Genomic DNA, 23,480 nt, shown 5'->3' with positions numbered 1-23,480 from the left:
TCACCTCTTATGCTCAGTCCTCAGCTCGGACCCCAGCAGCAATGGGCTAAGGATGGGTGCTGGCCCACTTCTCTTTCCCAAGTGCAGCTCCTGGATGGACCCACACTGTTGCCACAGCTTTCTGGACCCTGTCCTCAGCTGAGGGCACTGAGTGGTGTGACTCTTGGGGCCCCGAGCTCTGAGTCCACGTAACCACAGCATGACAGCTGATGGGTGCCATTCTAATTGTTTCTGCGCTATTCTCTCAAGTGCAGAGTTTGCATTGAAGCATCAGACGCAGGAGTTCCCTGCTTCTAACTAACCCCTGCAGCCAGGTGTTAACACCTCCTAGAAATTTACCAGATGCAGAATCCCCCCTGTGGTGGTATTGTGTTCCCCAAAATATTGTGTACCCTAATAAACTTATCTGGGGACAGAGACAGAACAGCCACAATATTAAACATAGAGGATAGGCAGTGGTAGCACACGCCTTTAATCCTAGCATCCCAGAGGCAGAAATCCATCTGTTCAAGGATACAGCCAAGCATGGTGACTCACGCCTTTAATCCCAGAAAGTGAGCCTTTAATCCCAGGGAGTGAAGGTAGAAAGCAGAAAGGTATATAAGGTGTGGGGGCCAGAAACTAGAAGCATTTGGCTGGTTTAAGCTTTTAGGCTTTGGAGCAACAGTTCAGCTGAGATTCATTCTGGATGAGGACTCAGAAGTTTCCAGTCTGAGGAAACAGGATCAGCTGAGGAACTGGTGAGGTAAGGAAGCTGTGGCTTGTTCTGTTTCTGGACCTTCCAGCATTCACCCCAATAACTGGCCTCAGGTTTGATTTTATTAATAAGAACTGTTAGGATTCCTGCTACACCCTCCAGTTTCAGCACAGCAAGAAGGGGCCCCAGTTTCTACATTCTGTGAACTATGGGGAGAAGGGAGGCTTCTCCCACAGGCTTTCATCATGTGTACATTATTCCTTGCTTAAGTGCACTCAGAGCCTGCTGGCTGTGAATTAGATGGGCAAACACTCTGGGTGATAGGAATCTTTCTTCCCAGACAGAGGGACTTGTACAATTTCTCATTTGCTTTTCAAATAGTGTCTGTCTTATGTCTGGAATAAAGCACTATGGCTTAATGGTGAGCCACAAGACCATTTCTTCCTAGGAGGTGTGTGTGTGTGTGTGTGTATGAGAGAGAGAGAGAGAGAGAGAGAGAGAGAGAGAGAGAGAGAGAGAGAGAGAGAGAGAAAGACTGTTCAGTCATGTGAAAAATGTTACTACTGATTAGGTTCTGAGGGATTCTATAGAACCAAAGGCTCCCTTACCTGAGGTTAAGGGCCACTGACACTCTTCTCCTTTTAGGGGCAATGGACAAGCCTGCCCATTCCAAAGAGAAGGCCCATGTCTCAGGGATAAGACCAGACCTGGCAGGTTCAGGGATGCTGCCGAGTCAGGAGTCAGGGTTACCTCTTCAGCCAGGGATCCCACAAGTCCAGCTTCCTGGTTCAGTTCAGTGTCTCCTCACAACACAGATTTGTGAGACTGTGTGTCTGTGCATGCAAATGTAAGAAAGTCTTGTGTCTAAATTTCAATTTGAGTGTTCACTTTGGGACTCAGATGTGAATCTTCTGGTTCTTAAGTCTATAAGATGATGTGGTTCATTGAGATGAGTGTGGAAACTGCTTAGGCTCCTGGTAAATAAACCATGGCATTCCATCTCAAGTCATTGGAAACATATTTTCTAGGGACTTTGTAACTCCTAAGAAAAGTATTTGAATCCTTTTACTGGTGAGCCAAGCATATAGATATTTGTCTTTTAAAAAGATATTTGACTTCTCTGGGCAAGGAAACAACACATTCTCCTGGCCACTGGCCAAAAACAATCATAGTCACCCTAACTCTACCCCAAAGCAAAAGACATGGCTTTAGAACACCCTGGCTGTTGCTGAAATTGACCCCCTGATCATGTGTAACATACCACCCCTGCATCATCACTATCCACTGCTTCTAAGGTTTAGGAAGTTGCCTGCATGTCCCAGGTGAGGAAGGAACCCCCTGTTTATTTTTTTAGTTTACTAACCTGTGGGAGGTACTTATTGCTCAATGCTAGGGTTCAAGCATAACTTCTAAACTCCCCTGAAATAATTTACATGCATAGAGTACATGCTGAGAAGCAGGAGAAGTGGCCTGTCCACTGGTAGAGGGATTCTATTCTCCTCCCTCCATGGGAAGGGCAGATTCCTGACTTCCCATCCTCCATCAATGTAGTTTATGAATCATTTATATGAGGATGTAGGTGAGTATCCTTAGTGCTGAATAAAGAAACATGCAAACAAAGCAAGTGTAGCCCAGCAAGGCAATTTCCTTTTGTAAAAAGAGTGTGCCACAACTCAAACCAGGCTAGTGAGTGTACATGACCAAGATGCTGTCTTTCTTCCCTAACTGGGGTGGTTTGAATAGGTATGGCCCCCATAGACTCATGTTTGAATGTTTGGCCCATAGGGAGTGGCACTATTAGGAGGTGTGGCCTTGTTGGAGGAAGTGTGTCACTGTCTGGGCAGGCTTTGAGGTCTCAGATGCTCAAGCTAGGCCTGGTGTGGCATTCAGTTCTGCTGCTTGTGGATCAAGATGTAGAACTCACAGCTCTTTTTCCAGCACCATGTCTGCCTGCATGCCGCTACACTTCCCACCATGACCATAATGAACTAAACTTTTGGACTGTAAACCAGCCCCAATGAAATGTTTTCCTTTATAAGAGTTGCTATGGTCATGGTGTCTCTTCACAACAATAAAACCCTAACTAAGACACTAACACGGGTGGTCCATGTCACATCTCATTGGCAGGAGCTTGAAGGGGAAAGGTGTGACAGAGCTCAGTAATGTCTAGCAGTTGGGCACATAGGCATGTTATAAGATGAGAGATATTTAGGCAATATTGATCGTTGGTAGGCTACGTACCTTTGATTAAAAAAAATCATCATTTCTTACATGTATAATCATGATAGCCCTACAAAGTCAGTGTTTGTTTAGTTGATGGTTTTATGTTTTGGTTTACATTTTGTCTTTTGAGACAAGATCTTTCTATATAGCCCAGGCTGGCTTTCAATTCTCCTGCCCCATCCAGAGGGCTGGGGTTATAATCTATCTCACAGAGTCTGTATCACTATGTCTGACATTTAGAGCATGGTTATTATCTCCATTTTGCAGACGGGGCCACGGCTTGCATGTGGAATGCCCAACAGGCCCATATGTCTGAACATGTGGTGTGCAGATGGTGGCACTGTTTGGTAGATTGTAGAACATTTGGGATGGACCTCTGAGGGTTACCACCTAGCCCCACTTCCTGCCTGAGCTCTCTGCTTCCTGTCTGTGCTATGATTTGACCAGCAGCCTCGCTATTTCTCTTTCCACTGCCAAGGACAGGAGAATCTGCTGCCATGCTCATGGGCATGATGGACTACGCCCTTTGAAACATGAATGTTTGAGGGCATAGTCAAACATGCCACACTAGGCCTAGCTTGAGCATCTGAGACCTCAAAGCCCACCCTGACAGGACAGTCAAAATGGACCTCTTTCCCCTTAAGTCACATCTGTCAGATAGTTCATCACAGTGCTTAGAAAAGTATTTGAAACGGGGGCCATGGCAACAGGGCTTCTCCATGCTTAACTTGTTCCATTTCTCTGGATTGTTGCCTTTTTTAGTCTTGCTGTTCTCTCTACATTAAAAAGGGAGGGTGCTTCCCTCTAAATCACTCCCCCTTGTTCACTATACTAGTACTTGCTTTCTAGAACTTGAGTAGAATTTTAGATTTGCCCTGAGTTGAAAGCCCAGAGCCACCTGCCCAGTGAGGTCATCACCTACCTCTGTTTCCCTCCCCTTCTTGTGCTTGTGGTCTTCACTTCCTGTCTCATGTTCTCTTCCCCTTCACAGAAGAGTTATCATCTTCTAGAAAGCCTGCTACTCTAAGGCTCTGGTGTGTATACAAGCACCCCCAAATTGAAGTTATGCAGTACTTTTTCATGGCTCCTTCTCTGCTCATCTCTTTTCCTTAACCCAAAGAATATTCTCTTGATGATAAAGCCTTCATCTCTCTTGTGTTTTCAGCCTTGGTGCAAAAGTGAGCATGCAGACAGTGGGCGTGTATCCCGTAGGTCAAGTGAGCATGCTCAGACAGGGAGCGTGTATCCCGAAGGCCAAGAATGAGGAGATTCTACTTTTCAGTAGCTTTCAAACCTCAGACCAAATGTACAGTGCTCCTCACCTCCATCCCTACCCTTTATTGTTTTCTCTGGGAGTTTTGTTTTGAGAGAGGCTTGAGATAATGTCCAGGCTATTCTTGAATTCCAGTAATTGTACTGTTTCAACCTCCCGAGTAGCTGGGACTATAGGCATATGCCACTGTACTGGGCCTTCTTCTGAGCCATGTATGTATTTTCTTATGTATGTATGTATGTATGTATGTATGTATGTATGTATATATGTATGTATGTATGTATGTATATATGTTTAGTGACATGGAGTACATGCTAGGCAGGCACCCCCCCCACCCACACACACAACACAAATGTAAATGATGACATCAGAAAGGCAGAGACTCAGACATAGAAATGGAAGTACCATGTTCCCATTCTGCTGAAAGGGTTTGTTCTGCCCTAACTGGGACACCATCTGCCTTAGTTAGGGCTACTATTGCTGTGCTGAAACACTATGACCAAAGCAGAATTTGGGGAGGAAAAGATTCATTCAGCTTACTTTTCCACATTGCTGTTCATCACAGAAGGAAGTCAGAACATGAACTCAAACAGGGCAGGGACCTAGATGTAGGAGCCATGGATGGGTGCTCCTTACTGGCTTGCTTATCATGGCTTACTCAGCCTGCTCTCTTATAGAACCCAGGACCATCAGGGTAAGGATGGTACTACCTGCAATGGACTGGGCCCTCACTAATTAATAATTAATTAATAGAATGCCCTACAGCCAGGTCTTCTGGAGGCATTTTCTCAATTGAGGTTCTCTCCTTTTAGATGATTCTAGCTTGTGTCAAGTTGACATACAATGAGCCAGCACAGCACCTTAAAATATGACCCCAAACAAGGCCAAAGTGTGAGGCTAGGCAGCTCCATGGCTACGCAACCAGAGTAGGCTCACATTGCCTTGGCTTCAGAAGGGCCCTGTGCTGGGCTCACTGCTCTGCTGTTGACACCTTGAGATGTTCAACAATGTTGTCTTTGAACTTGTGCTTTGTCAGTGAAGTCCAGTGATCCAGTGGGACATAGACATGAGAAAGGGACACATTTACACACACTCCACTCTTTCACGCTGTTCCACATGTACACCGTTCACAGCTGCCCACGAGCCCAGAATTCCAAGAGTCCATAGAAGATAAGGCGTTTCGCATGAAACAGAGAAAAGGTTGGGTTAGTTCTGAGATTCTGTGCTGGAACCCAGAAACTGCTTCCAATGCACACGGTAAGGCCAGACTCCCGAGAAGCAGATTACCATGCCCTGTCTTCCTTATGGATGGCTTCCTGCAAGAGCCATCTATTTACACCACAAATGAAGCTGGCACAGACAGTGGGTGAGAAGACAGTGCCCGACAGATCCATAGCTCTCCTCAGCTCTTCCTTCCTCCTCAGAGCGCAAGGCTGAGTGCTGCCACCAACTGTGTCTGTAGAAGGATGTGAGCTACAGTTGAATTGGTTTCATGCATCATTGCTACTCTTTTATTTATTTATTTATTTATTATTTTTTGCTTTTTTGTTTTTCGAGACAGGGTTTCTCTGTGTAGCTTTGCACCTTTCCTGGAACTCACTCTGTAGCCCAGGCTGGCCTCAAACTCACAGAGATCCTCCTGGCTCTGCCTCCCGAGTGCTGGGATTAAAGGCATGTGCCACCACCACCCAGCTCATTGCTACTCTTTTGGTAAGAATGAAACATACCTATGACCTCTGAACTGTGGGATTTGGGTGAGTCCACACACAACTTAAATGCTTCAACATTTGCCTTTTAAGTGGGCACTACATAGTAGAAAGGTTGGTGGCAGGACTTATGCTGGTCACTTACAATCCATCTTTTTTTACTAAATGTCACTTAGTACTAGAAAATAATAACATGACAAGCCCCAGAGAGAGCAAGCAAGAAAGGAAAGTATTTTGGTTTCTGTGCTTTTATTGGCATCTCCTGCACAAGGGAGTAGACGTCTGTGTTTCCAGGCTGCACTGGCTCCCCCAGATTATATAGCTGGCTCTGATGAGTGAAAGAACTCTCCCAAGACGTATCTTCAATGATGACTGGCATTCCTCCTGAAATATCCATGCCATGAGCATTTAGTGGATGCTCCCTCTTTGAGCCAAACTTTGTGCTAGTTGATAGAGCTAAAAGAATCAACCATCCAATCCCATCTCTAGCTGATGCTGAGGGACCCAAGTTCAAAGCCAGGGAAGAGAACAGTGGTTTTCAAGTTCAGGGAGGTTGATGCTCATTCATCAGAGGCAACTCTGAGAAAGAAGCCTCGCTGTAGTATTTCAAGAACACTCAGAGAAACAGAGACCCTGACCCGCCAAATGGGTTTCACAGTCTGACCTAATTTTCTTCATTTTTGCAAGCCTCAGACACACTGGAAACTTCTCCCTCCCCCCATTTGCCTTTCTTCTCTTTAAACATCCTCACGCCCGCCCTCTTAGTGAATGGTGCAAACTGATTGTCTACAATGAAAATAATATAACAGAAAAGAGGACAGACATGGTAAAACCACCAGGTACTGGATCTTTTAAGTTTTTTTTTAAACTAGAGAAACAAATATCTTGCATGTATTAAAAGTTGATTAACAAAGATCTTTTAAAACATGAAGTCCATGTTGACAAAGGAAGAAAGAACCCCAAGGCTGGGATAGGGCTGAGAACCCCTGAGAGGTCATCCCACGGCTTTGCCAAAAAGGGAGCCTGCTCATTGCTCCAGAACACAGCAGGGACCTGCCAGAGAAGTTGCTTCACATTTCAGAACCCTCTGTGATAGCCCAGTTCCTGGAGACCACACGCCTTCAAGAAGGACTGTGGAAAAGGTGGGGTGGGGTTTCTGAAAGGCAGCTGTACCCCATAGGTGCACAGGAGGGCCTGAGGAGTAGGCTGTGCCTTAGACACTGCTCTATTGCTGTGGAGAGACACTATGACCAAGGCAACCCTTACAAAAGAAAACATTTAATTGGGGCTTGCTTACAATTTTAGAGGGTTAATCCATGATTGTCATGAAGGAAGCAGTCAGGTAATGGTGCTGGGGCAGTAGCTGAGAGTTTTACATCCTGATTGATAGGCAGCAGGCAGAGAGAGAGAGACAGAGAGAGAGAGAGAGAGAGAGAGAGAGAGAGAGAGAGAGAGAGACAGAGAGAGAGAGAGAGAGAGAGAGAGAGAGAGACAGAGAGAGACAGACAGAGAGACAGACAGAGAGACAGACAGAGACAGACAGAGACAGAGACAGAGAGACAGAGAGAGATACTGGACCTAGTATGGGTTTTTGAAATCTCAAAGTCCACCTCCAGTGATATGCCTCCTCTAACGAAGCCACACTGCCACATGTCCTAATTCTTCTTAAACAGTTCCACTAACTGAGGACCAAGCATTCAAACATGTGAACCAATGGGAGCCATTCTCATTAAGATTACAACAGGCAGGGGCCAGGGAAGATGTCCAGGCAGATGAAAGCTGGTCTATGCATAATTCCCAGGACTCCATCATTCTCATATGAGCCACAATGTACAGTAGTTGTCTGCCTCATCCATGGCCTTCTGACCACAAAGCCGTCTTCTGTCTACTCCACTGTGGTAACCCAAGGGAACCCAAGCCCTCTGCCATGCTTTCCCACTGTACTCAACCATCCACACACCTCACTAGAAGAAATGACTTCTCAGATCTATAGATGAGAAAATTAAATACTTACACGGTGAGGTCAGGGGACACAAGAAGGTCACACAGGAAGAAGGACAGAGTCAGATTAGGCCTGCCTCTCTGTGCCCCAGTTGTGGCGTGTGTGTGTGTGTGTGTGTGTGTGTGTGTGTGTGTGTGATGTGGTTTTCACCCTGCTGTTTTCTCATCTCTTCCTGAGAGTGAGGTTATATGCCAGCAACTGGAGCTTACAGGGAAGTAGCTGTGTCTTCACAAATTCCTTGGAACCCAGAAGCTCAAGGCTCATGGTAGATACTTGATGAATACATGTAATACATGTGTGCTATACAAGTCACCTCTCCAGTTTTATCTGCCTTGTATGTGGTGTTTTATCTGAACCCAGAAGCCCACAAGGATCAGCTAGAACAGGGCCAGGCACAAGCAGCAAAGTTGGCAGCCCAAAGGAATTCACAGAACATTCCAGTTCTCTTTGGTCAACTCCCCCTCTCTCAAACCACCCAGAACGAAACAATTCCACCTCCTTCCCCACTGCAGGTATTCAGCCACCTCATTGCTGTTCAGTGTTTCCTCCCCATCTCGTGCCCATTCCACACGCCCCTCAATGCTGTACATGTACAGAATTCTTTTCATATTGATTTTGACTGAACATCCTAGGAACCAAAACCAGGCAGGTGTATAAAAACAAGCCTAGGATGGATGCTATGACCACCCCTGGTTTTCGGAATAACCACTCTGTGCAGGGAGGGACTATGTTGCTGCGTAGGTCCTCTTCAAAGGCTAAATAGCTATCAATGGCTAGTTATAATAGAATGTCTTAACGTGGAGCTGGGAACATGCCTGTAAGCCTCTGGGATGTTGGTTTTCTAGCTTGTGTGGGAAGACTCCATCGTCAAAGAAAATCCTACCTGGAAGCTGACATACAACGCACATAATGTATTTTTTATTATAATGTAATTATAATATACTGTATAATATATAATTATACATTATAATGTGTAATATAATATACATTATAGTGTAATTCTCCACACTTACACTACAGCAAGCAGCAAAGGTAAGTTTAGAATGTGGCGATTGCTGTCAGTGGGATACACTGGGATGTTGGGGTCTAGCTGTAGACAGGCTATTTCAAATGAGAGACCCAGAAAGGCCTCAAGGAACTGGCTGACACAGGAGCCAAGATCAGAATGATACTTGGAGATACCCTGATGTGACCAATGGGAAGCAGACCCATAGACTGAAAGGGACTTTTCCTTTTTTTAAGCAATACTTAACTCTAGGCCCCGATACTCAGGGTACTTTCCTTTCACAAACACTAACTAAATAGCTACTGCATGTGAAGAGGTCTCTGTGACAGGTGACATCCAAGAGCCACAAGCTACCTAGCCATGTCTTGGTGTTGGTACTGCCTGTGTAGCAATGCTGAGCTGAAACCCTCTTCCTGCCTTACCCTGGACCTGGACTGGACTTGCTTCTGAAGTCCCTGTTCCACAAAAGGCAGAATTCTGCAGGTAATGCCCCAAACCTCTGGCCTTGGGGGACAAACTTCTTCGCTTCCTACTTTCTGGGGAGCAAACTGCAGGGAGTTCTAAAGCCAAAAGCAAGATGGCAGATCAAGTCACCCACATTCTCCCGGAGTCGTGCTTTCTGAAGAAGTAAGGCTCCCAGGGGATTTGAAGGCCATCAAAGCCAGCTTCTTTTCTGTGCTGCCAAAGACATTTACACAGAAACTGTGGGAAGCCTGTCTGTAGTTTCCACATTTCCAACCAAGAGTCCAGACACAGGCTCCAGACAGACACCCCTCTGGTGCAGAGCATAAGGGCTCCCTTTACCTCCACAGACCAAACAGCTGCAGACCACCAGGGCATCCCCAAGCCACCAGCTGGCACCTGTGTGCCCAGCACCATCCCCTTGCCTTCAAGTCCCATCCCAAGCATTCCCCACACTCTTCCTCCAACCACCTAGGTTATTGGCTCCACCGTGCACAGTAAGCCATGGAACTCTGATCATCTTTCTGGGACACAGTGCGGTGACACAGTCTTGGCAACTAAATTCCCTACTAAGTTCTGGTATAAACTCGGGGTACCAAACTCCACCAGCTGTTTTCATCATGATTCATAAATTAAACACAGGACATGTAATCTCCATACTACCCTCATTCTTTTCCCCACCTCTTCACCACCACCCTATGCCCTGGAGTACACTTAGGAATTTTCTAGAAGTTGCCTCTTTTTCTGATGCCCCTTCTAACCTCCTGTCCCAATATATGTCTCTTGTTGAGGACTCTGGCTGCTTCTTCCCGTACCCTCTGAGGTCTAGACCAAGTTAAGAGGTCCACCAGCCCTCCTCTCCCCTTCTCTCCGGCTAGTTCGAGAATGTGAGCACTGCAGGATACACAGGGAACCCGCACATCCCAGAATCTTCTTCATTCTCCTTAGCATAGGAGGTAGTCAGCTGCAGGCACAGGGATCAGCATGTGCACACAGGTGATTAGGCCTACCGAACCCCATTTCCACTAACACACAGCAGGGCCCTGGGGCCTGATGGATAGCCCAGCCTGGGAAGACAGACTGCCCGGGAACAATCCCCCAGTGTCCTAGACTCAGCAGCTGCTGGCAGTTAGCAGACCCTGCTTTTCATGGGGTCCTGCAGCCTTGCCTCAGCTAACAAACAAGAGGCAGCCCCTGGCATTTGGGGTGAACAAAGAGGGGGACATTTTCTGGAGAGACAGTTATGTAAAGGGCATGCTGCATGGCCCAGACTCTAGGAGGCCCAGCAAGAAGTTAACAGTAATCCAGGGCGGAAAGGCACGGCAGACATTTAGAGCAGTACCGACCTCCCCCTACCCCCCTCTGCTGGGCATATTGTGACACCCACACAAGCACCCACCCCAGGTCCAGTGAGATCTTGTCCCATCCTCACTCAAGGGTAACTTCCCTGCCCACCGAGCCCCGTGGGGGTCCTGCTGGAGACGGACAGCTGAGCTGGGGGAGCCCTGCCAGGACATCGCCTTGGCACTTGGTGCCAGTCCCACCAGCGGCCGGCTCGCAAGTCTCCCGCCGCCACCTGTACTTACCAGGCCACAACAGCCGGGCTGGTTGTAGCGAAGGATCAGGAGCCTGGAGTGGTGACTGACTGCCTGGCCACAGCCGTCTACCCGTCCCCCGCGCTTCCTGCCTCTCCGGCAGGCTGGCTGCCTTGCGCCCCTCTCACGCAGACTGGCCGGCGGCGGGGACGCGCCCACAGGCCCGGGGCGGGCGAGGACCCGGCTGCTCTTTGTTTAGAGCTAGCTTTTTTTTCCCCTTCCAATTCAGAGCACACGGAGCTCCTGGTCCTGGCAGTAGTGCAGAAGTGGCCCCGGGGAAACTTGTGGGGGGGGGGGGGGGCGGAGGAGGAGAAGGAGAGGGGCTGGCCCTCCATCCCCGTCCCACCCACTCACTCTATAATCCCTGTCTCAGACTTAGATTGGTCCTCACGAGGTGGGGGGAAATCTCAGGATACGGGAAGAAGTAAATCCCTGAGGGTTTTCATGGGTTGTAGAGACATGCCTCCTATTTATCACTCCTTGAGACACAAGAGCCATCTCTCAAAATCCCGTGGACCATAGTTTTTACCCTAGTTGGAACCAAAGAAAAGCCAGATCCCTTCTAGATTGGAACACGATGGAAGGGCAGACAGCAAAGGCCCGGTCTTTGCCAGTGGGTGAAGGAGCAGAGTTGCTGACCCCAGCTGCCCAGCAGTGGGCGAGCATACTGTGTGATTTACCAAGAGGAACAACCTGCGCTTACCAGCCGTGACTGCAGTGAGCAAAGCTTGCCACGTCTTAGGTGTTTTTCTTTTTGCTGTGTCAAAATACCTGGCAAGAACAACTTCAGGAAGGGTTTGTTCTGGCTCACATTGTGAGGGTCACAGACTGAATGGCACAGTGACAAGTACAGAGGTGGCTGGTCACATTGTGTCTGCAGTCAGGAATCGGAGAGGGATGGATGGGCCTGTGCTCAGACCGCTTGCTATGTTTTTCTTTGTTATCCGGTCCAGATTCCAATGTTCCCTCAGTGAAGCCTCTCCGGAAACATCCTCCTAGACACATCCAAAGGTGTGTTTCCTAGCTGATTCTAAATCCGATGAAGTTGACAACTCAGTCATGAGAGGCAGGGAAAGCTGAGAGTTCCTGGCTATTGAGGCACTGGCACCCTAAGTACCCAGCTGGCTGCTAAGAGTGGGCTGTCAGAGGGAACATGAGTTGGGGCTGTGGTTTGGCCAACAAAACACTTCCTGAGACTTGGTGCCTAGGGTTGAGGAGTGTGGGACCTTTCAGAGTGTTTGGGTGGTGAGGGCTCATGGAGGATTACTGCTGCTCTCACACTGCAGGGTTAATTCTCTGGGAAGTCATCTTCTATGGGCCCACCCTGGACTGGTTATTCCAGAGAGCAGGGTGTATTTATTTCATTTATATTTGTGTGTATGTCTATGTGTGTAGATGTGTTCATGTGTATACAAGTGCATGAACGTTTTGTGTGTGTGTGTGTGTGTGTGTGTGTGTGTGTGTAGAGCAGAGGTGGTTCTATAGCATGGTGTCCCCCTTGTTTCTTGAAGGCAATAACTTTCTTCTCTCATTTTCTACCACATTGTAATAGTGTGAGGCCCCTGTCAGACATGACTGTCCAGTTTTGGGCTTCTTGACCTGCAGAACACGAGCCAAATAGACTTCAGTTCTTTCTATGTTGTTCAGTCTCGGGTATTTTGTTGAAGCAATGGACTAAGGCAGGGGGATGGAGGGGCTGAGAGGAGGTGATGATGAGAACATCTGTGAGAGATGAACAGGGAAAGGGAGTGGCGGAAGGAAAAGGTGCAAACAGAGAGTCTATAGAGCTGCACTGCGGGAGAAGGAGCCTGTGAGGGAGAGACCCGGGGGAGCTGAGGTGCTGGAAACTTTGGAGGTCCGGAGGACAGCCTGGAGTGGGAAAGCTGAGTTCACAGAGGGTGGGGGGGGGTGAGGGGAGGGGGGAGCCAATAGGGTTTGAGATTTCTCAGAGGAAGGTGCTCATCCATGTGCTGGAAAAGTGATTCTGGAAGTCTTAGGAGAGGGGTGGAAGCAAGAGATGGACTGAGAGAGAGGGTGAGGTGGAGGGAGTGTAGGAAGAGCAGACAGAGCTAAAGACGAACCCAGGTCTGAGGAAGAGATGGGGCCGAGGTAGGAAACTGACACCATCAATCAAGACCGTGGAGAAGGGCTGGGCTTTTGGAGTCTTTGAAAATACTTAGTGCTGGCTTGTATAAACCAGATGGTCATTTGTCATGGTTCTGTTCTTAAACATCCCCAGTAGCCTGAGTGTCAAAGGCTTGGTCCCAAATCATGGTGCTTTGGGAGACTTGGAACCTTTAGGAGATGGACCAAGTGGAAGGTCTTTAGGCATCAGGATGATGCCCTTGTGGGGCTGTTAGACATCAGGCCTCTTCCCCTTTCTTTGCTTCCTGGATCCTGTGAAGTGAGCAGCCCTGCTCTACCACATGTTCCCACTGTGGTGTTCTGTTCTACCACAAGCCCACAGCAATGTGGCCAAGTGACCATGAGCTGAGAGCTTTGAAACCGTGAGCCAAAGGAAACCTTGTCCTCCTGAGAAGTCGTTTATCTCAGGCATTTCCACAGTGATGGAAAACTGACTGATGTACTAGCCTCAGCAGAAGGGACATATGGATCCTAGACCCAACTCACTGATGCAGGGATACAAAGGTAAATCTCTCAGTTCCATTCTAGAGGTCTCCCATTACACAACTTCCAAAGGAAACTCCAGTTCAAGTCTATCCTCTACCCAACCCTGTTTGCTCTGTCTTGAGGTGTTCCGGAAGCACCTTTTAGTGGACCTTCTGCATGCAAATCTCCATCTGTTGCACAGTATGGGAAGCATAGCTAATGCCTTAGCTTATTTTCTGTTGCTATAACAGAATACTCAAGATGGGGTAGGTTTAAAAAAAAAAGAAGTTTGTTTAGCTTTATGGTTCTGGAGGCTGGAAGTCAAAGATGGTGAGACTTCATCTCTCTTGCTTTTGGATATAGGGGTCACTGAGGAGGGGTTAATGGTACAAAGACCAGGATGTGAAAATAGAGGTTAAACACCCTGCGTGACCATGCAGAGTAATGGACAGTCAATAATGCCAGGAGCAAGGCTTAGGCAAGCATATAATATGATGGTCTTTACCTTCACCTTGACCTACAATGAGGCAGTTCTGGGGAGCAGGGAGGGTCAGGAAGTGTCAGAGAAGCTTGCAGTAAAACTGAAGGCAGACAGAGCTGCAGAGATTCCTCAGTGGTTAAGAACTCTGGCTGCTCTTCTGGAGGACAGAGGCTCTGTTCCCAGCACCCACATGGTGGCTCACACCCATCTATAATTCCAGTCAAGGGCATCTGGTGCCCTCTTCTGGCCTCCACATGCATGTGGTACATACACATGGCAGGGAAACCACACCCACATGAAAATAAATAAGTAAATTAATGCAAAGCAGAAGTGGACAGTAATGCGGAGGGCACCTAAAAATATGTGAGAATTTAGGGGCCAGGTCAGGAGAAGGGTGGAGTGGTCTTGAACAGGGAGAAGTGAATTATGTGGGGTAAGGATGAAGGGGAGTTGGCACTCATCGACATTATTAATAAGATAACAATAATTAGGAAAGATAAGACTATAAAATCACCCTTAAGGGATTTTTAAATGATCCTAGACACCAGGAGATAAGGAAACATCTGGGCTAGCACATTCCTTCTCCAGTACTACCTCTAGTAACATTAAATATCTAGAACAAGAAATACAACTTCTAAGTTAAAGTTGCCAGGAGCCATTTTAACATATGAAAACAGAGGGCAGGGACAGTGGTAAAGGTTGCAGGCCTTTAGATAGGAGGGAGACATATGGCTGGGAGAGGATCTGTTGTGTGGCACAGTGGGTATAGCTAATGTCTAAGCTTCTTTGTTTTCTGATGCTGTCACACAATGCCTGAGACTGGATAATTTACTTTTGAAAGGAGGTTTATTAGCTCATGCTTCTGGACACAGAAGTCTAAGGTGATGTGGTTATATTTGCTTATGTTTTGGTAGAATGTGGATAGAAGGGGGTGGTACCTGAAAAAGAGAAAATGACAAGGAAGGAGGGACACTGTAGCATCATGATCACAAAGAAATGGACACTCTTTCTCAAGAAAGATCAAATCCCTCCTAAAGGCCCTACTTGAAAATTCGTCTGCACTGGCCATCAGATTTCAGCCTGAGTTGTGGAAAACTGTGTTCAAACCACAGGTACTCATCACCAAACACTGCATATTTCAGTAATGTGAACAGAGTAACCTTCAAATGCTCTCATCACAAAAAAGTCAAGTGTTGGAGGTTGATGAATGGGTGAGTTAATTCATTTGATCAGGCCATCCCACAGTGCATTAGAAATCATAACATCTCCTTCTAGCCTATAAATATATGCAACTGTGATTTGTCTGTGCAAATTCAGTATGTAAAAACACCAGGAGGAATTCATTTTAATGATGTGTTTTATTTAATGTGATGCGTTTAAAAATAGTATCAGTTCACGTGTGTTAATATAAAAATTAACAGTGTGATCATTTACACTCACTCTGGCATACTCCATCTCTCAATTCTGCTGTGCACTGGTTGGGGGAGAGGGTAGTACAGGGGTGGGGAGGACGCAGGACCTCAGGCGTACTGGACAAATGCTGCTCCACTGCTCAGTGGTCCCAGCCCTTGGTGTGCCAGCTGTTTGCATTTACTGTGCATCTGAGTTCAGACACTGCATCCACCAGAGCTCACAGCAGATCACAGAGCCATTTGGGAACAAAGTGCAGTGACACTCAGAGGCAGCACAGACATTTCAGCTCTCCAGTTATGGAATCAAACAGTGAATTTTACATTAACGTTTAGGTTGAATGAACAAACTGACAGACAGACAAACCGTTGTCCTTGGCTTGCACTCAGCACCCGCTTCTGCTCACCGAGTATTCCAGCTGGCCTTGAACTTCTGGTCCTCTTCCCTCTGTCTCTCAAGTGCTGGGATTACAGGCATGCGCTACTGCATTTGGATCTTAACACATCTGGAGAGTTTAACAGCTGTATGTGCCTGAGAGCTGTGGAAGACTGGGAAGGAAGGAGGGAGGGAGAGGAAGAGAGAGAGAGAGAGAGAGAGAGAGAGAGAGAGAGAGAGAGAGAGCCAGCACAAGCAGCAATGAGGAATGTAGCCTGTCACAGTTGGCTCTCTGAGTACAGAGCATTCAAAGGCTCATAGGTCAGGAACTGTACGACTTGCATCTCCACCCTGGAGCATCAGCCTGTCTTTCAGAACCATTTCCAACCACTACCTAGGAGACTTGTGAGGCAAAGAAGGTTTCCTTGGCAACCCAACTCCTGCCCTGCCGCTAGCCTTGCTTGGTTGAGCTGCTGATGTGGCCCCCCGAATAGCTCTGTGTAGACTCTTGCTGAGCCACTCCAGGGGAAACAAGCTATGCACTGGACGGGGCATGGAGAGAGCAACCCAGATACACCTCACGAACAACTTGCCTGCCTCAAGGGCAGTGCTTCCTTCTGATCTCGTAGAGCAGGAACTGGCCTTGGTTTCTTCATCCACGGTAGAAATGGGACTGAATTGCCACCTGTTGGCACCTCCCCCTGGCCCAGGAGGCCTGGGAATGGTCAGCTACTGACTGTTGATCAGTGGTGACCAGCATGCCTGCATTTGACCCTGAATTTGGCAGGCGAGGCTGTGCAGCTTTTCACCTATGTCTAATGCTTAGTGTGTAAAGAAACGGTGGTGGGAATCAGCCTCACGTGTCGGTGTGATTCCCAGGAGAGTGATATCACAGCAGAAGCTAGAGTTTTTGAGCTGCTGTGTGGTACACTTCTGCCACACCAGGGACATTAGTCGCACTAATTAGTACCTGAAATAATTATTGATCTTCATTAGCAGTATCAAGAGTACTGCACAAGTGTTTAATTTCTTGTTGGGCTTTCTTGGCATTCCACATGAAAGACCTCACAGCCTACCTTTCCCCTCAGGAGAATATCCTCTAAAGCAAAACATAGGAAAACACATGTAGATACAGCAAACAAGACAGCTAAGCAAATGTATAAATAACAAGCAAAATGGCACTTAAATACGAGCAGCTGTGAGTTTTGGGTACATGAGAGGACGATGCTACCCCCTCTCAGTTTCTCTAGGGAGCTCCCATAGCCTGCAACTGGAGTCTAAGCTTTCTGTATTTAGGGTCACATGCCTCGGAGGTGGGGGGATGGGGAGAGGAGTAGGAAAGGACAGAGGGCTGGAGGAAAGCTTTTGCCTAAACCCCACAAATTTCTTGCAACTTTGTGCTACTTAACATTTTGTGTGTGTGTGTGTGTGTGTGTGTGTGTGTGTGTGTGTATTTAAAGAGAAGGTTTTCAAAAATATTTAAAATGTATTTATTATTCACAAATTTGTATACAAATACAATCTCTTTAGGTCATAACAAGCAGCATCTACTTCTGTGCACTGTGGGAAAGTTGATCAATATAAAATGTTAAAGAAGTCACTGGAAATTTTAGCACCAAAGATCATCACTGTATTACCTGAGAAAATGTCCTTTTGATAGTAAATCACATTGTAAATTTTACGAGGTTGACAACTTAACAAGTATTTTTCAGATAAAATTCCTAAGAATGGAAAGACAGAAATGCTTTGGTTTGGTTGATAGAGTCACAGGTGTATGTAACACACACACACACACACACACACACACAGAGAGAGAGAAATGTATATATATGTATATGTGTGTATATATATATATATAATAGCACAAAATTGTTATCCACTGACAGTCACACATCATCAGAATTAAAGCTTTCTGCTGAAAAATTAAACACAACTAAAAGAATTATAACTAAGTTACACAAATGTCAAAATTGCTAAAAGGAAGACCCCACAATGCCTAAAATCTTACTTTTAGTCCGACAGGAGTAAGGCATAGAAGACAGAGAAGAGACAACAGACAACACAACAAACAAGAAGGTCATTCTTGGGAACAGAGTAAACCCGTACATACATCAATATTCGCCTGTTTTCCCTTGCTGTAACGAAATACCTGATAGGATGCCGTGTCTCGGGGCTCCTGAGAGGGAGGGATCACAGAGCAAGTTGCAGAGCTGGAGAATCGTTCATTATAGGCCAACTCTCCCACGGCTTCAACGGAAACACAACTCTGGCTGCGCAAGTCAACACAGCCAAAGGTTCCAGAGCACACCGTCCAGCTGAGCGGCCACTAGCCACAGAGCCTGTCCATAGCCGCAATGGCACTGAGTGGTACATCCTATAGCACGAGTTCCGACCGAGTTGTGCTGAAGTGGTAAAACACACAGTGAATTTCTACAAATTGGAACAAGTTTTTAGATTTCGATTACTATTTTAAAAATATTGATTACCCAGTTGAAAAGGTCATATTTTAGGTATGAGTTAAGTAAAACCTATTCAAATTAATCTCACCATTTTCTTTTTTACAGTGTATAAAATGGTTACTAGAGATCGAAGACAAGACAGTTCACGTTATCCTTCTGCCGAGAAGTGGGAAAGAGGATTTCAGTTGACACAGGTGAGAAATGCCCACAAGGTGTGTAGAAGAACACTTTTCATGTGGAGATTTTCCATTATCTTATATGTGTAATATTTATAAATTGATCCATTACCTGACCATAGAATTATCTCAAAAACATCTGAAAATAGCTCTTACATGGGCATCTAACCACAAGGTTTTCTCACAGGCTAAGTAGACCTTCCTGGTGTCAGTTCAAGGACTGTTACCCTCTGAGGTAGCTTTGGGGAAGGGCCTCTTCAGCGAGAGGTCTGTGGCCTGACCTTGAAGGGAGGGAGCTCTGTCTCTCTTGAGAACCCAGTTGTCTAAGGTTCTATGCTGTCTGGTGTCTCCAACTCACACGATTTGCTACTGCATCGGAAGACCCTTCGCGGAACAATGATAGCAGGTTAGCCTGGGAGGAAAGCCCTGTCTGTGGATTTCTCTGTGCTTATGGAGGACTGAGGGCACGGGCCGGTGGCTGGCCAATGTGTTGGACTTATTCAGTTGATGACACTGAATTCCAAGGCTTTCTCTTCGATTTCAAACTTGGGGGTGCCCTCGGACTATTCTTCCTTTGTATAGTTAACTCATGTCGTGCTGTGGGTTTTCCCCCTTCATTAATCTAATATTACTTTATAAATAGCCAACCTCAGTATTCCTAGACAGTAGTAGCATCCTTTTATGATTTCCAAAAGATTCATTTTTATTTTTATGTATGTGTCTGTGAGTGTATGACACATGAATGCAATGCTTTCAGAGGCCAGAAGAGGGAGCTGGAGTTAACAGGTGGCTGTGAGTTGCCTGACATGTGCTTACTGCTGCCACGTGTGCTGGGAACTGAACCCCGTTCGCCAGGAAGAGGAACATGGCTTTTAACCACGGAGCCATTTCTTTGGTCCCTACACATTTATTCATTTTCTGCAATATAATTTCTGTTCTGTGACAAGATGCCGACTTGGGCATTTATCTTAGAACCAGTTACTTTCCCTAATAACAGTTCCTGCAGCACAGGAAGCCCTGCTGCTGTCATCAGGAACAGTGCAGAATACATGTGTGTGTTTCAGTGACAGCACTCGGCAGAACCGCGTGGCTGCAAGGGCTTTTGAATCACAGAGTCCTCTCGTGAAAAAGAATAAGGTTTTTGGAATTTCATCTAAAAAGAGGCTGTCTTGGTCATTGTTCTAATGCTGTGACAAGATGCCATGATGAAGACAACTCCTATAAAGGACAGCGTATAATTGGGGACTGGCTTACAGTTTCAGTGGCTTAGACCATTGTCGTCATGGTGGCACAGGTGGTGCTGGAGAAGCAGCTGAGAGCTACATCCTACTCTATAGGCAGCCAGAAGAGAGAAAGAGACTGGGTCTGGCATGGGCTCTTGAAAGTTCAAAGCCCACCCCCAGTGACACACTTTCTTCAACAAGCCCACACCTCCTAATCCTTCTAATCCTTTCAAACAGCTCCACGCCCTGGTGTTACAATCAATACACATGAGTCTCTTAAATGGATAACAATTTATTAAGATATAAATTGAGGAAATACACTCAGGACTATAGAACAGAGTAGACACGGGAAGCCGTCCTCTGATCTGACCAGAAGCAAATCCACCTCCCAGGCAGGAGCAGGGAGAAGAGTCATGTGACCCTTCTCTAGCTCCTTATAAGATGTCACATACAATGGCAGGAAGCACCGCCTTTCCTTTGGGCTGTATAGCCCAAGGTCATGGGCAGAGCAAATACCACTACACCCTGGTGACTAAGTATTCAAATTTATGAGCCTATTGGGTCATTTTTATTCAAACCACCACAGGAGTTTACCAATTTAATTCTCCCTTTCTCTCCTTACCTTTCCTCCTCCTTGCTTAACCAAATGTTCTACCAAGGTCCCCGGTCTCCTTCAACCATGAGTGACGCTGGCTTTGTGGGTATGTGGCCACACATCACAGAAGGCTCCAGGCTTGGATGCACCCAGCACTTCACTGACTGTTCCGCTGCCACTGTCTTGAAATTCCTGGGAATTTTGAGCAAAAGGTTTATGTTGTCATTTTATACTGGGTTGTGGGTAGCTGGTCCTGAATAAAGGCTTGTGTCCCGACATGGCATCAACACACTCAGCATGTATCGTGCAAATCATTCTTTATTCCAGTGAAAAGCTGCAGATGTATGCTGGAGCAGGAACATCACAAGCTTGGCCTGTGGTGGGATTTTTGGCCAAGTCTGGGAAAGAGGGTGACCAGAGCCACTCCCACAGGTGCTCATTGGTGACATTCTGTCAAATCTGCTTCTGAGACCATAGTTTCCTGTCCTGGGTGTGCCTCAGCAGACCACTCAGAACACAGAACACTTATCCTTTCTTCTCTGATTTGTCTAGCTGGCTCCCATGCCTGGGAATACCCTTAATGCCTTGCCTGCATGTGGATCTCTTACTCAGTCTCTTTAACATTTTGAGGCAGAGCTGGGGCATGCTTTTTCAAATCTCATTTCTAATATGAGTGTGTGTGTGGGGGGGCGCAGTGAGAGGGTACATGTATGTACATTTGGAGGTCAGAGGACAATTTTGGTTTGTCAATCCTGAGATAGGCTCCTTTTGTTGATTTTTGGCTGTGTGTGCCAGGCCAGCTGGTCCATGACCTTCTGGGGGTTCTGCTGTTTCAGCCTCATAGGAGCCCTGAAGTCACATGTGTGCACGCTATATGTTCAGCTTTCATGTGGGGTCTGGGAATTTGAACCCAGGTCTTCATGAATGCACGGCAGCTGTGTTTACCCGTAGTTCCATCTCCTCAGTCTTATAATATAAATTCAATTTATTTTCCTCTAGACTGATGGTTCCCGACACACACACACACACACACACACACCATTTCCCCTTCCCATTCAGCTCACTTGAAAACCCTAAAGTACTAGACCCACATCAAACAAGTCAGGGATAATTGTAACCCCATAACTGCCACAGTAGAAGATGGGTCTCACCGAGGCTATAAGATGTCCACTTTGCCATATTATCCCTCACTCTTCTAGCTTTCTGTTCTTAAATGTGCTCATCTCTCTCATGTGTTCTATTTTCTTATGTTCCAATCAGGTCAGCTCATCCAGCTACCCTCTGCCAGGTGACACATTTGGGTCTGTGCTCCACTGAACCACCACCACTGAACCACCACTGTTAACATATTCCATCAGAGCCAAGCTGCATCTGCGATCTTGATTGAAATTTAGAAGCCCAGTGTGATCAGCATCAGTTGCATAGGTTGTTAACTGCACCGGGACTCTGAGTCACAAGAGTAAAGGAGTACTGGTGCTTAGTAGGCAGTACTGGTGCTTAGTGGGCTATGCCCACTGGACTGTATCTGCCCAGAAGTATCATCTTTTCCTAATTTGTACAGGAGCAGCAAATTTCCTAATTTGTACTGAGGCTGCTCTGGCTCTGGACACTCGGGTAACACAGTATGTCAGCAGGGAACTGATGCAGGGAGTGCAGCCTGGGTTCTACTCACCTTTACTTCTTCCAGTCCAGTCCTGGCTGGCAATAGACTGACGAATGTGGAATGAGTTATAAAGTGCTCGAGTGGGCTCTGCTGAAACAGTGCAGCGTGACTTGGCTCTTGCTGAAAGTCCTTTCCATTCTGGTCTGCTGGCTCCCAGACATGGTGTCCAGTACACTGATAGGGTGTGGGAGATTACACTGTCCTCTCCACTCTCCAGCCTGCTCTGGCCCACCCAAGTCGTACATAGCCCTGGGTCCTTTATATCTGTTCAGAAGTTCCCAGAAATCCATGGCAGAATTCCAAACTCTCCATCAAGGTCATTGTTATTGAGTGAAAGGCTGGGGACGCTGCATGGACTAATTGTTTACCAAATCTGTGGATTCTGGATCCCTGCTCCATGGTCTCTGTTGCACATGGGGTGAACATGGCTTTAGAACTGAGGTCTGTGTTAGTTACTTTTCTAACCGAAGTGGCTACATAACTGAGAAGAAGGATAAAAGGGAGGAAGGATCTGTTTCCAGTCGGTGCGAAGGGATACAATCCAGCATGGTTGGTGGGGGAGTGAGCACTCAATGGTGGGGGGGGCATTCAGATGGTAGGGGAGCACTCAGATGGTGGGGGAGCATTCAGCCACAGAAGCAGGAGTGTGAGGCTGTTTGCTTGCATCTGGGACAATTAGGAAGCATGCTAGTACTCATCTGACTTCCTACTCCCTCCCCACTTTATTTAACCCAGGACCCAACGCCACATGGTGATGCCATCAACATCCAGAGTGGGTTTTCCCTTATCAGTTAAATCTCTCTGGAGACACCCCCACGGATTTACCCAGGGGTGTGTCTCCTAAGTGACTCTAAACCCAGTCCAGTCGATCATGATGATTAACCACCACAAGCATCCGTTGAGAATTTGGAAAGCTTTGCTAGGGTGAGTTGACAGAGAGGCCACTCGGTCTAATCTCATTTTTTATCCAGAGACAGAGCCTGAGAGGGAAAGGTGATGGCACTTGCCATCCACTGATCAAACAGCAGTCAACGTTCCCTCAGGGCTGCCAATGCCCTGCCGCCCAGGACTGAGTATGATGGGTGGTGTTAATTGTCAACTTGACAGAACCTAGAAGCAGCAGGGAGATGGATTGCTGGGCATTGCTTCGGGGGATTGCCTTGATCACATCAGTCGATGTGGGAAGACCCAGCTTAACTGTGGATGGGACCTGGGCTGTGTGAATGAGTGAGCTGAGAGATGCTGACATGCACACATCACTTTTCTTTGTTCTTGGCTCTAATGTGATGTGATCAGCTTGCTTAGGCCCCTGCCTCCAAGGCTCCCATGCTCTGATGGGATGCAGCCTGGAACCGTGAGCTACAAGGAGCCCTTGCTCCCTTCAGTTGCCTTTGTCGGGGTATTCTCCCACAGAACCAGGAAGGAAGCTGACAAGTGTGTGTATGTGCCTTCATTTCCTCATTTCCTTCTGGTCATGGCAGCTTCCCTGCCACCTCTGGCCCAGGAGCTGCATCTCTTCTTCTT

At 46.9% G+C, this 23,480-nt stretch overlaps 1 protein-coding gene across 4 annotated transcripts in view; it reads right to left on the bottom strand.

The window, feature by feature from the left end:
• Tspan11 (tetraspanin 11) overlaps positions 1-11,243 on the bottom strand; it is a 67,489-nt gene extending 56,246 nt beyond the window's left edge. For all 4 annotated transcript variants that reach the window (XM_036181317.1, XM_036181319.1, XM_036181320.1 and 1 more), the window contains exon 1: positions 10,956-11,243. The gene's annotated coding sequence lies outside the window, so the exon portion shown is untranslated. The remainder of the gene's footprint in view (positions 1-10,955) is intronic.
• Positions 11,244-23,480: the final 12,237 nt, after the last annotated feature.

The sequence above is a fragment of the Onychomys torridus genome, chromosome 3, assembly GCF_903995425.1.
Source record: "Onychomys torridus chromosome 3, mOncTor1.1, whole genome shotgun sequence".
Classification (NCBI taxonomy): Eukaryota; Metazoa; Chordata; class Mammalia; order Rodentia; family Cricetidae; genus Onychomys; species Onychomys torridus.
The sequence above is the reverse complement of the archived record's forward strand: the minus strand, read 5'-3'. Positions and strand labels throughout refer to the sequence as shown.